Source organism: Adiantum capillus-veneris, chromosome 30 (assembly GCF_014529385.1).
Source record: "Adiantum capillus-veneris isolate H3 chromosome 30, ASM1452938v2, whole genome shotgun sequence".
NCBI classification, from domain to species: Eukaryota; Viridiplantae; Streptophyta; class Polypodiopsida; order Polypodiales; family Pteridaceae; genus Adiantum; species Adiantum capillus-veneris.
The window spans coordinates 36,191,934-36,205,986 of NC_140960.1; the positions used below are offsets into that span (position 1 = coordinate 36,191,934).

Here is a 14,053-nt window from a genome sequence, read left to right on the forward strand (position 1 = left end):
AACCTGGCGAGGGCTGAAATCGCAGGTTTTCGACCTGATTTTGGCAACATAACGGCGTAAAAACCCTTGTAGATCAAAAACACCTGTCTAAGACGGATTCCCTCACTATCTGGAAGCTTTCTGGTGAGCTGTCACAGAAATTCAGCGGGCTGTAATTCCCTGTTTTTCACTGCCGGGTGCCCAAAAGCCTGTACATGCATCCCAAGGTTCTCACGAGGCTCCCCCAGTGTTCCCTTGCAGTTTAGGTGCGAAACCCTAAACCTGCAGAAAAACACAGCAGGCTGTAATTCGCTGTTTCGGATCGTTTTTAGCGGAGCGAACACGCCTACGCGTGTCCCAAGGGCTCCCGCACGCAATGGGACAGTTCCCCTGTGAATTGGACGAGTTTTCACGCGAGAAAACTCTCCGAACTTGCAATCTTTCGCGATGGAACTGTGCGTACTGTGGGGGATTAGCAATTAGCTAATCCGGTTCCTGTTCAGAAGGCTCTTGCCTTGGCAGACGCGCATAAACCCCCAGAATTGTACATGTTCATCTGCGTAGCCCAACTAGTGGGGCATTACCATATGTACCAAAGGGGTGAGAGAGATGCAAGAGAGCAAATCATCGCGCTACAAGAGACAGAGGAGAAGGCAAGCTTTCCATTAAAGCTGTAGACCTGCACCCACTACTCACACACACACTGTAGCTCACTTGTGATCAAAAATCAGCCTCCTCTCTCAAATTGGGCGCCCCCTCTTCATGCTGGAAGTGGCAAAACTGCCTGGAGCCGCCATGTGTCCAGTTTGCCCCTTTTGAGTTAATTCTCTAGTTCCCACTGACTTATAAATTTATAAGTGACTTTCCGAGTGGCCCAGACTTCATTTGGCGCACACAGGCTTCCATACTCATCAAAATTCAGTGCTAACTAGCCCGACCAGTCCCAGACTAACCGACCCAGACTCCCGCTGTGAGAAACCTATTCGGCCGCAGCCGTTTCACACTGGCCATGCAATGTCCACTTGCACCTTTTCAAGGGTTCCGGGGAAAACAAGTAAAAATAAAATAAATAAAAATATCTAGTACTTATTTACGGAAGACAATAGGAAAAATACACCTCCTGGTGACACACCCCACCCTTGAAATACTGCAAGCGACCTCGCTTGCATGCCAATAATACATGCAGTATCTCCTAATATCACATATATTCTATGATGGGAATCCAAGATATACATGCTTCCGGAAATGTAGCGTTGGACGATTAAACAATCCCACCAACCTGGCTACGACACATATATCAAGCATAGAAGTCTTCCAGTGTACTCTCAAGCACAAACTTCTCTAGCTAAATTCTGTATGGAAAGAGTAGATACAATTGCTTAACTACTCTCTTGAGCATCATGAACCATGCTCTTGCCTTGCTCCAAAAAAGGCTACATCAAGTCACTGTGGGTTCCATCTGAAAGGCTTCAAGATACAATTGCAATAGCTGAGGTAAATCAACCAATTCAGACTCTTCCATCCATTTGGCATCCAACGATGGATAGTTCTTGAACTTCACCAAATAGCGTCTTGCAACCTTTCCTCTAACCTTTCTTTCTTTACGTGCCAATATCTGTTCAGGAACAAGGATTTCATCCAATTCTTCCACTTCGGGTTGTTCCTCATCAAGCATATTCTCTGGCACATCACCGACAAAGGGTCTTAGAAGGCAGACATGAAAAGCATTATGTATTTTCCAGCCTTCTGGTAGCTTTAACCTGTAAGCTACATCGCTGATCTTTTCTGAAATCTGAAAAGGACCATAATATCGCACACTGAGCTTAGGAAACAAGCGTTTCTTGCCTTTCCTTTTCCTTAACCTGGCCTTTTCAAAGCGCAAAAGCACCCAATCACCAAGTGAAAATACAAGTTCACGACGGTGACGATCAGCAACTTTCTTTTGCTTAGCCTGAGTCTTCTCAAGAGCAATCTTTATCTTCCTGTATGTTTCATCCATATCTTGCACATACTTGTCTGCCTCAAAAATCTTGTCCTTAGTCTGCAAAATGGGCGGGACTTTCTTCCCTCCTTCCACTATCTCAAATGGTGCCTTACCTGTTGACGTATGCACAGTGTTATTGTAAGCATATTCAACCAATGGAAGATGGTGTTCCCAAGTTGCCTTGTGCTCTGACACATAACATTTGAGCAGGTCCAAGACTGTAGAATTTGCCTCTTCTGACTGTCCATCAGTTTGCGGATGAAACGAAGAAGAGAACTTTAGCATAGTGCCCATGTTCTCAAACAATGCCTTCCAGAAAAGACTCGTCATACGTGGATCCCTGTCACTGACAATTGACTGAGGCATCCCGTGATATTTAAAGATATTGCTCATAAATATCTTGACCATGTGTTCTGGCTTTATCTTCTTCCTCACAGGAATGAAATGGGCCTGCTTACTGAACCTACAAATGATAGTCCAAATCCCATCATTGCCTGTTTGCGTCCTTGGAACATCAAAGATAAAGTCCATTGCTATGCTTTCCCATGGCCTATCAGGGATCGGCAATGGCTGCAACAATCCCGGTTGCTTTTGTCTATCAAATTTGACTTTTTGGCATACTAAGCATGATCTTACAAATGTGTCAACATCTTGACGTACAGTTGGCCAATAGAAGAATGCCTCAACCCCTTTCATTGTCGCATCAATTCCACGATGCCCAGCATAAGGTGGAGCATGACTTTCCATCAAAATCTTGGGCCGTAACCGTTTGGTAACGCATAACTTTCCATGCATCATGAGAAAGTCATTCTTAAGCATATAGTGCTCATGATGTTGCCCATCAACAAGCTGGTCATAAATCCTTGCAAAATCTGAATCTTTAGCATACTGTGTCTTCATTTCGTCTAGTTCACAATGGTACGGAATTGACACTGCTGAAATTTGGGGCTTTCGTGACAACGCATCAGCCACCACGTTCTTTTTCCCTTGCACATGCACAATTTGAAAATGGAACATTGACAAGATGTTTGCCCATCGCATGTGCTTCTCAGACATCTTCGTCTGTGTGAGAAAATATCGCAAGGTTTGATGATCCGTTTGGCCAACAAAATCAGCCCCTAGCAGATAGTGTTTCCAACTAGTGAGAGCATGAATTACTGCCAGCAATTCTTTCTCATAGACTTGCAAGTTCCTTTCAGTCTTCAAAAGAATTATGCTCTCATATGCGACTACTCGGCCATTCTGCATTAGAACTGCACCAAGACTATGGCCACACGCATCACACTGAACCACAAAAGGTTTCGAAAGATCTGGCAAAATGATTACCGGATCTAAAGTCAGCTTCTCTTTCAAGTGTTTGAACGCTAAAATTTCCTTGGCTGTCCACTTGAAAGTAACTCCTTTTCCTTGTAGTGCATGGAGTGGAGAAGCAATCTCATCAAAATTTCAGATGAACCTCCTATAGTAGGAACATAAGCCTAGAAAGCTTCGAATGTCATGTACGGACTTCAAGTCTGGCCATGACCTAATTGCTTCCACTTTAGCAGGATCCATGCGTACCCCATCCTTTGAAACAATGTGCCCAAGCAAGTGAATCTCTTGCAAAAAGAATTCACTCTTCTTCGCATTAATGAGTAGCTTGTTCGTACGTAACTCGTTGAAAACTGCAGTCAAGTGATCCCTATGCTCCTCTTCAGACTTCGAATAGACAATCATGTCATCAAAGAAGGTACCCACGAAGTTTCTGTGGTCTAAAAATTATGTCCATCATTCTATTAAACGTGGCAGGAGCATTTGTGAGACCAAATGGCATAACAAGAAACTCATAGAGACCAAATGTTGTCCTGAACGCAGTCTTATGGACATCTTCTGGCCTAATGCGTATCTGATGGTAGCCACTCTTTAGGTCTATCCTTATAAACAATGGCGCTCCCTCAAGCCGATCAAGAATGTCATCTATCCTCGGTATGGGGAACCTGTTCTTGATGGTATTCTTATTCAAGGCGCGATAGTCAATGCACATGCGCCATGAACCATCCTTCTTCTGCACTAAGAGTACAGGCGAACAAAAAGGGGATGAACTGGACTGAATCAGCCCCTTCTCTAAAAGCTCGTTGACCTGACTCATAATCTCTTTCTGCTGAGCTGCACTAACCCTGTATGGTGGTCTATTCGGTGGACTAGAACCTGGCACAAGATCTATAGTATGATCCTCAGGTCTCTCAAGAGGTAACTCCCCTGGCAAAGAGTCCGAAAAACAATCACTGAAACCACTCAAAAAAGTTGACCTGTCTTTATCTAAGGTAGACAAATTAGATACAACTTGAGGTACTTCTTTTGCAAAGATCAAGTACGCAGAAAGATGATTCTTTATTACAGATGCAATAGCAGAAGCAGAAACAACTTGAACAGACTCGCCTTTAAGCTTTACATCAAGGACATGAGTCTTTCCTCTATGTACAAGGGTAATCTTTTTGTTGTAAGTATCCACCATAGCATGCAACCTGTAACACCATGGGATACCCAGTAACACATCACAGCCCTCAAGTGGCATAATATGAAATTCTTCTGCATCCACATAGCTCTGAATGTGGAGACGAAGCTTTCCCAAAATGGGAGTAACGGGCTCTGAATGACTTGGGCATGCCAAACCTGCTTCCCTTGTCATACCCATCTCCTCTGCACGAATGCCCAACTTTGATGCCAATTCTGGTGATATGAAATTTGCACGGGCTCCTGGATCAAAGAAAACCAGCACTGTCTGGTCTCTAACTTTGCCCCAAGCTCTGCACAGCTCCGTGGCATCTGTGTTTGGCTGGTCTCCAACCAAATCTGGAACAAGTCTTGCACTTGGCTTTGGCTTCGGCTTCTTCCCTTTATGGTCTGACTTGTCATCCTTATCCTGTGACTTCTTCTGTGGGCATTCATTTGCAAAATGTCCTTCCTGTTCACAAATGTAGCATTTCTTGGCCTCCCTAAGAGCTTTCCGTTCTTCAAAAGTTTTGCCAGAAAAATGCCTCTTTTGTCCTTGTCCTCGTCCCGAAGAAGACTTAGACTGCTTCTTGGACGTATCACCTTCTTCAGTGGAGGGCTTCTTTGTGGGAGGCTCAGAAGGCTTTGTTGCAACATTGCCCTTGGCTGAAAACTGTTTGCCCTGGGACCCTTTCTTGTGGCTATTAAATCCATCGGAATCTCCCTTCGACAGATTGCTGGCCACTCTTGCATTCTCTATCAACTGAAACATATTCATGACAGTAGTCTTTGTGCAATAGTCCCTGATTTTCTTGGGCAATCCGCAACAGTACTTCTCAATTTGTTCTGACAATGGCACAAACCTGTAAGAGGTGACTGTCAATAGTGCGGCCCAAAACTGTTTATTGTACTCTTCCAGATTCGCACACTGTTTAGCATTCAACTCGTGCCATTCTATCATCACATCCACTTCAAAAGTGTTTGTCAACCATGCAGGTGCAAAAAGCTGTTTGAATTGGACCCACGTTGTTGGGGCTTGACCCTGGTTCAACAATGCGGTCCACCATTGGAGCGCATTCACTCTCAAGAAAGTGGCAGCCTTGCGTATCTTTGAAGATTCCGTGAAGTTTCCTCCAGCATAAGCTGCATCGAACTGTTGTATGAAGGTCAAAGCCTTCAATTGATCCTCAGTTCCTCTGAAAGTTTCAAACTTCAGTCCCTGCCCACCTTCCTTGTAATCCTTAAGCTGACTCAAAGGAGCCACATTATCATAAACAGGTGCCTGTAACAGTGGTGCTCCATGAGTGTTCATTCCAGCACTCGCATCAACTGTTTTCCCTATCATATCTGCATTTTGTACGTATGGCTGCGAAAAACCAGCCATACCAAATTGTGTTCCAGGCACTCGAAACTGGCCATAGGCACCCTGAAAACCTGGTTGGACACCCATGTTCGCGTACATAGGGTTACCCATGCCTGTTTGCATTGTCCCGAACACATTCCCTGGCATATAACCTGTGGAAGGTCCAGCCATAGCTTGAAACACTGAACCACCTCCAAAATAACCAGGATAAGTATTAGGTAATGGAAGGGTCTGACGCATAGCGTGTTCATTACTCCCTTGACCATTCACAAACGGTTCTTGTCCAGCTAAAGCAAGTTGCTTTGGATCATTGGACACCGCTAGTTGCTCAACCACATGGGCTTTCCCTTGAGCATCATGAGTCCTCTGCGCATTGGAAATCTCCTTTTCTTGCAACGGCTCAGTCATGCCCTGTGTAGGAGGCTAAAAACCCTGTGTCGGAGCCTGTAAGAACTCCTGCATCCTTGGGTTGTTCGCCAACTGCTGAAACATGTCCATGCAGCAACGCAGTTGAGTTCTAAACAACCTGTCCTCTTCTTGAAGAGTTGAAGGAACTTTCTCCGTGCCATGTGAGGAAGATCCCTCTTCAGGTACTTGGTCTCTCTTCTCTGCCATAACGACAAGCTCTGTGTTGCTTTCACCCACAACAATCCACGCTGCACTTTTTGAAGAAAAAGTGACTATCCCGTCGATGGAACCATATAACCGGCCTGTACAACGTAGAGGGCGGTACTATTTCAATTACCTGTTAACATTATACAGAGCACTGAGAAGGGAAGAGAACACAGTTGCGTCCAGCGACTAGAATGTCACTGCGCACATGAGACCGACACCCTGTAGGCCCCAAAGACTGGTGCCCCTTTCGGTATTTCTTTATTCAAATTAAGGTAGACGATCCAACCACTTCGCACAAGCTTTCACAAAGCAGTCCAAACCTGGCGAGGGCTGAAAACGCAGGTTTTCGACCTGATTTTGGCAACATAACGGCGCAAAAACCCCTATAGGTCAAAAACACCTGTCTAGGACGGATTCCCTCGCTATCTGGAAGCTTTCTGGTGAGCTGTCACAGAAATTCAGCGGGCTGTAATTCCCTGTTTTTCACTGCCGGGTGCCCAAAAGCCTGTACATGCATCCCGAGGCTCTCACGAGGCTCCCCCGGTGTTCCCTTGCAGTTTAGGTGCGAAACCCTAAACCTGCTATTTCGGATCGTTTTTAGCGGAGCGAACACGCCTACGCGTGTCCCAAGGGCTCCCGCACGCAATGGGATAGTTCCCCTGTGAATTGGACAAGTTTTCACCCGAGAAAACTCTCCGAACTTGCAATCTTTCGTGATCGAACTGTGCCTACTGTGGGGGATTAGCAATTAGCTAATCCGGACCCCGGTTCCTGTTCAGAAGGCTCTTGCCTTGGCAAACGCGCATAAACCCCCAGAATTGTACATGTTCATCTGAGTAGCCCAACTAGGGGGGTATTACCATATGTGCCAAATGGGAGAGAGAGATGCACGAGAGCAAATCATCGCGCTACATGAGACAGAGGAGAAGGCAAGATTTCCATTAAAGCTGTAGACCTGCACCCACTACTCACACACACACTGTAGCTCACTTATGATCAAAAATCAGCCTCCTCTCTCAAATTGGACGCCCCCTCTTCATGCTGGAAGTGGCAAAACTGCCTGGAGCCGCCATGTGTCCAGTTTGCCCCTTTTGAGTTAATTCTCTAGTTCCCACTGACTTATAAATTTATAAGTGACTTTCCGAGTGGCCCAGACTTCATTTGGCGCACACAGGCTTCCATACTCATCAGAATTCAGTGCTAACTGGCAGCTGGCCCGACCAGTCCCAGACTGACCGACCCATACTCTCGCTGTGAGAAACCTATTCGGCCGCAGCCGTTTCACACTGGCCATGCAATGTCCACTTGCACCTTTTCAAGGGTTCCGGGGAAAACAAGTAAAAATAAAATAAATAAAAATATATAGTACTTATTTACGAAAGACAACAGGAAAAATACACCTCCTGGTGACACCCTTGGCAACCTTCGACCAGATGGATCTTTACAGAGATGCGCAAAGTTGGTTTGAGCAGGAGACTAGAGGACCGCTTCGATGTGAGTTTGCTTCGATCTTGGGAGCTCTTACGGCGAGGCCTGGAGCAGAGACAGCCGACGTGCACGGAGGAGCGCCTACGGTAGCCCCTCGTCTGGAACCCCATGGTTAGCACTCAGAGAGGCCACTTGGTTAGTAGTCGGCCTCATGTTTCCTAGGGTCCCATGGCAGCAGGTCCAGCACGCTCTCTAGGTGACTGGCTAGAGTTCACAGGTTTGTCAGAGGAGGTGCAGGGGTTCCAGCTACAAGGCATGAGAGGGATGCAGAAAATGTATCAGGACATCTCAGAGTCAGTTCCAGCTGAGTGGCTCATGCCTCTCGAGCCAGTAGCACCCCGGTGGATAGGGGCCTTCACACATCTGGAGGTTCTCATCTCAGTCAGGGCCTGCTCGGAGACTGTCCCAGGCCTTTTCTTCGAGCTTCAAGGTGGGGGACGACTACAGCGAGTTGCAATAGAGGCCCCGCAGGTAGCAGAGTGCTGTTTTCAGAGGATCCGAGTAGTGGGCATCTGTGGGAGGACTTGCGTCATAGACCCTAACCCAGCAGCTCTTGAGACTGGACACTGGAGGCTGTGGGCTTGGGAGTGTCGTCCACTGACATGAGTACAATGGGATCCTGGTGAGTGGCTATGGAGGGACCCCTTCTCTTCTGCAAGCCACCCAGGAGTCCCATTCTTTCAGTACACTATTCGACTAGGACGTCATATACTAGCAGCACAGAGAGAGGCCCGCCCCGCTGCAGCACGTCATTGGCAGGAGGAGGGTCTCACAATCGAGTTCTTGGCAGCCTTTTGGGAGAGGTTGTGGGACTCCAGACAGCCGAGGCGAGTCACCTTGTTTCAGTGGCTGGTCGCACATAGAGCTACAGCAGTAGAGAGCTAGCTAGTGCATAGTGGTCTCTCGGCCGCATGTGCAGCTTGTGACCATTTGGTGGCAAGGTGGTACCAAACGTACTGTACCTGGCGTATATGTACGTACTGTACATTGTTCCATACAGGAAAATTTTTTACGTACGTAAAAATACGTACTCTTGTAAAAAAACCGCAAAGTACTAAATTTTCTAGGACATTTCCAATAAAAAACAAGAGAGAAGCCAACAACTTATAGAGACATTCAAAGACACGTTTTACAAGACAACCATATACTGTGTAACTATTGCAAGAGATTTGGATTTTTATTTTAAATCAGCATTGTACGGGCTTCCCACACACCCAAAAAAAAAAAAAAGACGTACGGATCGTTCCGTACGGTACGGATCTGTACATAACGTCAATACGGTACGGAACGGATCAGTATGTACGTTTTGATCCAACCTTGTTTGGTGGAGAGTCAGCGTCACTGTCTTTGAGGCTGTCCCTCGGCCCAGCAGGTGTGGCTACGAGTTCTTCGGCTGATGCCTGCTCTCTCCACGGCTCGACAGTACACTTGGGGGGCAGCAGCTTGGTCCACCCTCACGGACCCGGCACTTCAGTTTAAGCTATCTTCCACCAGCAGGATGATAGTGATGCAAGGGGGGCAACCTACACTCCAGCCTGCTACAGAGCTTACTCCACAGGAGTGGTGCAGTGAGAGAGGAATGTTGGGAGCTCATCAGTGGCCTGACACTTTGGTTCATCTGGCGGGCCCGCTGTTTCCGCATCTTTGAGGCTTGCCCTGTGCCACCAGCAGAGACTGTTCGTGACTTTTGGCTAGAGCTGATCCATACTCTCAGAGGAGAGCTTGAGGGACTACAGGGCAGCTCCGACCGCATGAGGGAGCGGCGCGAGGCTTTCCTTCGACTCTGGCGCCCTGGGCCTTTCTACACCATAGTCCAGGGTGTGCTCAGATGGCACTACCGTCCACCTGTGTGGCTCTTCCCTCCTCCCATCTCTTGATTTAGCCTCATTGTATATATGCTGTTTTTTCATTGGGAGAGTCTCCCCATCATGTTTGTTGTAGCCCTCTCTTGCAGAGGTGGTTGTAGCCCTATGGGCCGTTTTCATTAACTATAGAAGGATCTTTTTCTCGAAAAAAAAAAAAAAAAACTTAGCAAAATTGCCCTACCTACTTTTGTTGAAAAGTCACTTAAAAATAATAAGTGAAAAATACCAAAAATAGGGAAAATAGGCTAAATGCACTGGATGGGGGAACCAAAAACGCCAAGGGGTTGCTGAGGTACTGCGGGTGCTGAGGGTACTACGGGTAGTCTTCATAGCCAGCACTATCTATATTTATTACAATCAGAGCGCATTGGCAGTTGTGAGGAACCCAGATTTTAATGCTCGCACAAAGCACATTGAAGTGCATTAGCACTATGTCAAGGAGAGGCTCTTAGTAGGAGAGATCAGTGTTATAGAATTGATATTTTATTATCTCTTGCAGTTGACAGGTGGCAAAAGCATCAGCAGCAGATAATGAATTATGCAGAAGGATATTACATTTTATGTATATTTGATTATTCTAGTGCTCTTTATGAGCTTTAGCCAATTATGTCCGACTGGCCAGTTTGTAACCAATTTGACCATTCAAGAAATCTATATAACAAATACGTGCAAGAGGGAAATGGTCACTCTTAAGTTGCCTGTTGAGTGGGGAGCTCCTGTTGCCTCTTCTGCCAGAAAGTGCTAACTTGGGTTTGCTTATATATTAACTTAGCAAAATTGCCCTACCTACTTTTGTTGGAAAGTCACTTAAAAATAATAAGTGAAAAATACCAAAAATAGAAAAAATAGGCTAAATGCACTAAAAAATTCCCATGGATTCTGAAGGGAATACTGATGATCATGCTGTGTGCAACCAGAGGATATGCATCTATACCAAGTGACTGGGCATGCACGGTCTACGAATAGACTCACAAAAGTGCCAGATCACTTCTAAATCTAGACTGACCGGACTGACTGAATCCTGATCATGCTGTAGCTTGTCCACGGACTCATAGCGCTGGGATGTGTCACGTGACATTTCTGGCTAGTTGTGGGATAAACCAATGTACAATGCCGTATACGCCTCAACAAAATGGTGTTGCTGAGAGGAAAAACGTGTCTCTTACGAAATGGCAAGATCTATGGTCAAGAGTCAAGCTTTGCCACATTCTTTTTGGCTTGAGGTCATCATGTGTGCCACTTATGACTTAACAGGTCTCCTACGAAAGCTTTGCAGTCTATTACTCCATATGAAGCATGGCATGATAGAAAGCCTTCTATTGAGTACATGTGTGTTTTTGGTTGTTTGGCATATGCTTTGGTGCCACAAACACAGCGCAAAAAATTGGATGATAAGGCTGTCAAATGTATTTTTGCTGGTTACAGTAGTGAAAGCAAAGGTTACATGTTATATCATCCACAAACAAAGCATATTCTGGTTTCACAAGATGTTGTGTTTGTGGAAGATTCTGTTCAGCCCTTGTTGTCATGTACTAGAGACAGTAATGTAAGCTCACAAGACATTTATTCAATGGTGGAAGTACGAACGTAAATTCCGATGAGGAAAATGTACAGCCTATGGGGATTTCAAAAAATGTTACAGATCAACCTGGTATGCCAAAATGGCTGGTGCATACATTGCGTGACAGTAAATTGGATGCACCTTTGTCTAGTCGTACTCATTCAGGTTCTCGCCATGCATCTTATGCATCAGATTGTTATGCTTTGGCTGTGTCTAACCTACATGATGTTGAGGAACCTCTATCTTTTGATGAAGCATAGAATTTAGACAATTGGATGGCTGCTATGCAATCAGAATATGATGCACTTATAGAAAATGACACATGGACTTTATGTGATTTGCCTCCTAGCAAAAAGGCCATTGGTACAAAGTGGGTTTACAAGTTGAAACGCATGCCGGATGGTGAGGTTGATCGCCGTAAGACTCGACTTGTTGCAAAAGGCTATGCGCAGCAAAAAGACATAGATTATGAAGAAACTTTTGCTCCGACTTGTCGTATGACTACTATTCGTTTTCTATGTGCATTGCCAGCTCATTTTGGTTGGGATGTACATCAGTCAAACATTGTTAGTCAAACATTGTTACTGCTGCTTTCTTGAATGGTGACATATTTGAGGAAGTTTATGTAACGCAACCTTGCGGTTTTGTCAAGAAAGGACAAGAGGACAAAGTGTGCAGATGTAAAAAGGCTTTGTATGGATTGAAGCAATCTCCTCGTGCTTGGTATAAGAAAGTTGACACTCATTTGGTCAAACGAGGCTTTCGTAACAGTCCAACAGAAAGCACATGTATGTCAAGCGTGAGGGCAATGTACTTTTCATTATTGTTCTTTATGTGGATGATTTGTTGATCACTGGTCCCAATGAGGCTTTAAAGCTTTTAACCCATCATCGTCATTCTGCATGTTGCATTTCAACGATAACAATAAAAGAAGGTGTGGCGTGATTATTAAAAGCAAGCTTGAGGCCCTTGACTGTGCAATTTGGCTCAAGGGCAACGGCCGAGATCATGCCAAGCGGCCATGTCTGGAGGCCTAAATGCCGAAAAAGGCATTAGGCCAGCCAAGTAACTAATCTATACATCTCATCTAATCCAAAACTCTTGATGCACCAAGATCACTATCTAGCCATCTCATCCTTCAGAAACTTTTGATGCACGAAGATCAGTATCTACTCATCTCATCCTGATAGAGAGCCGGGTACACTAGAAATCACAATTCAGTGAAGTATTGAACATCTACATCCATGAAATACTCTAGAATGGTTCGAGCTTATAAGTACCACTCACTTCAAAGCCTGTTGACATATAATACCTATATGAACAATAGCGCCATCACATGTGCTGAAAGAGGACACTCATTGCAAGAAAAAATATATAGATAACCAGACTATATGTTTTCACACAAACTTCGTTCAAGATTTCTGGGTTATATGAGCTATTTATTTCAAGTTTGACGGTAAATTCCAATTGTTGATTACTCGGGTTTCTTTTTTCAAGCACTAAGACAAAAAGGGATTTCTCAGTGCCAAGTAAAGAGAATATGAAGAGAACCCTCATATCGAAACAACAAATATCAGAGATATTAGTCACTTTATACAGAGATTTGTATGCCCATGGTAGCCAATTCTGAGTGAGGAACGAGATCCCTCACCTTCATGTTGAAATAATTGAGTGCTGCTGCGCCTCAGCTTAAGTGGTCAGATTGTTGCCTGGCATAGAGCACATTAAACTGGGATTTAACACGAGCTCTTAACGGACAACTGTGGTTTTGGGGTGGGGGGGTGTGTGTGTTTGTGTGAGAGAGAGAGAGAGAGAGAGAGAGAGAGATTACGTGTGGGAGCATACGTATATGCATGTTGTGCATGCCCACTTGACTCGACCAGAGAAATGCATGCATGCAGGCACGCACGCCCAATTCCCAAGGCTCGTTTGTGCAGACCGACTCCGACTCCTCTAATGAGCACAAGCCAGCAGATTCGTGACGTGGCGAACACATTTTGGCTGGCCGTTGGCCGAGAAAGTTCCAAGTGCCTCTTCCCTCAGCTATATCTAACACGGGCATGGGAGATGGGATCAAACGCTCCCATCAATTTTGGGCCCCGACATTAGGCGTCGTCGTAGATCTTGTCGCGAAAGCAAACTCGAGTATCTGAGTTTACAAAAATACCCAATTTACTTTTTTATGTCTCGATACATTTGCATGTCAAAACTCCATGGAAATGTCTACATTCCACAAGTGACGTGTGCGGGCGATGTGGTTAGGCCAAATGGCTCTCATACCCCAGGTTGTGGGTTTGAGCCTCTTTGGGGGGGGGGAGGGGGGGGGGGGAGTAAACTCGAGTACCCAGTGTACCTGAGTTTACATTGTCCACGAAATCTCGAGATCTACGGTACTCAATCATCCCACCGTAGATCCCATCTCCTTCCATGCCCGTGTGAGATATAGACGAGGGGCCTCTTCCTCCAATGAACTCACAAGTTGCCACATTGCTTGCTTGCTTTTTGCGCCCGCCAGCAATGGGCTATTCCCTACCTCACGCTTCCCAATTGCCTCTGCAAAGGCTCAAACCTATTGGCCGCCCCTCTGGCTATGCAAAACGGAGGTCGTAGCTCCCTTGTGTGAAAGCTATCTGACTCCAAACTTAGCTCGATAACGTGAATCTCTCTACCACTTCAAGAGGCTCTTTGTTGTACACGATACATGGCTTCTCCTTGTCGGCTGTTTT

The 14,053-nt window shown here is 45.5% G+C and overlaps 1 protein-coding gene across 5 annotated transcripts in view; it reads right to left on the bottom strand.

The window, feature by feature from the left end:
- Window positions 1-13,388, bottom strand: part of LOC147417797 (uncharacterized) — a 74,408-nt gene extending 61,020 nt beyond the window's left edge. The window contains exons 1-2 of one of the 5 annotated variants that reach the window (XR_015187306.1): window positions 13,159-13,379; window positions 12,979-13,036 (exon numbers count right to left, since the gene is read on the bottom strand). The gene's annotated coding sequence lies outside the window, so the exon portion shown is untranslated. Of the gene's footprint in view, window positions 1-12,978; window positions 13,037-13,158 lie in introns of all 5 variants that reach the window. The other 4 variants (XR_015187307.1, XR_015187305.1, XR_015187304.1 and 1 more) reach the window with 4 other exon arrangements.
- Window positions 13,389-14,053: the final 665 nt, after the last annotated feature.